Here is a 1599-nt window from a genome sequence, read left to right on the forward strand (position 1 = left end):
CTATTTGACTCTTTTTGATAGGACAAGCAAACTTCCATTTTTTTATAAGTAGTGGGTATTTAAGCTAGCCCAAAAAAGGTAATATGAAGCTAATGGTCAATGGTTCCTCCCACTTTTTTTCGTTTTTTGTTATTGTTTTTGTATAGTGAAAAAACATATTATAAAAATGTGTTTGTTTATGTTATCAATTTTCTATTTTAGGTATTAGTTTTCAATTGTTTGTGAAAAATCCAAAAAACCAAGCTTTATGGTTTTCAGTTGTTTTGACAACCAATGTAAAAAATTTTAATATCTAAGAAATAATTATTTTGCATTAAATCATTCATTTTATGTACTTTAAATTTAGAATTAAAATAAAATGATCATATGAATTTAAATGTAATTAAAATAAAAACATACGTAAATTCAAAAATAATAATAAAGGCAGTTATAAAATATTTTTAGTATTTTTCAATTGTCATGACTAATGAAATTTTTATTTTAAAGTAAATTTTGAAAGTATAACAAGTAAGTAAAATAATTATAATAATTTAAATTTTTTTTTTTTATAATAACTATCAAAGTGTATCATTTTAATAATACATTTATAATATTATTTAATTAAAAAATAAAATTGGGCATTTTTAATTAAGTTTTTTTGTTTTAATTTTATAAATATTAACCAAGGTTGCTAACTTTTAGTTTTTAATTTTTGTTTCTAGTTTTTCATCTCTATAATTTTCGACATTGGTACCAAATGACCACTTAGAATTAACAACACACTTATGTCTTGAAAAACGTGAAAAAAGTTTAAAATAGTTATTGTCCCAAAAATCATATTTCCAAAAAATATCAGTTTGAAACAATAATTGAAGAGGATTATTAAAGTATTTTTGACGAGCAAGGCTAGAATTAAAATGCTTATGGAAATGCACAATATACTTGAAAACATTTTAAAAAATTATAATACACTTTGCCATTTGTTTTTTTTTTTTTTTTCTTGGGGAGGGGTTGACTTTTATTTTTATTTTTATTTTTTATAATCTTATTAAGTCTTAAGGTTGACCTTAAAGTTTTGTTTTGGTTAATGCGGATGTCATCAAAGTTTTCAACACATTCACACTCAAAAATAAAATAATAATTTATTTTTATCAAATAATATAGATCATTCTATAACTTTATAAACGAAATTAAATTAAATTAACCTAATTTTTTTTTATTTTTTTTGAAGGTAATATAAATTTTTACATGCATATTAGATGCCACCTTAAATTTATGTAGCATGCACGCGCATTGGCTCAAATTTTAATTTTTATAATTGATTTTTGCAGAAAAAATTATATTCAAAGTATTTCAAATTTTATTGAATTGTAATTTATTTTCTACACCTTAAATTGTGGAAATTTAATTCTTAATTTTTCAGGTTAAGTTATTTTTAAAGTAAAAATCTAAATTAGATAAAATAGGAAACATGAAGAATTAAATTACACAATCTAATGAACTTTAAGGAGTAATTTATTTTTGTTAAATAATTTGAGTGGGCGCGCGTGAGAGGGAGCTAGTGTGAGGTCGCGTGCGGGCTGGAATATAGTACAACAGAAACGGACATATATTTTAGGA

Source organism: Malania oleifera, chromosome 2, assembly GCF_029873635.1.
Source record: "Malania oleifera isolate guangnan ecotype guangnan chromosome 2, ASM2987363v1, whole genome shotgun sequence".
Classification (NCBI taxonomy): Eukaryota; Viridiplantae; Streptophyta; class Magnoliopsida; order Santalales; family Ximeniaceae; genus Malania; species Malania oleifera.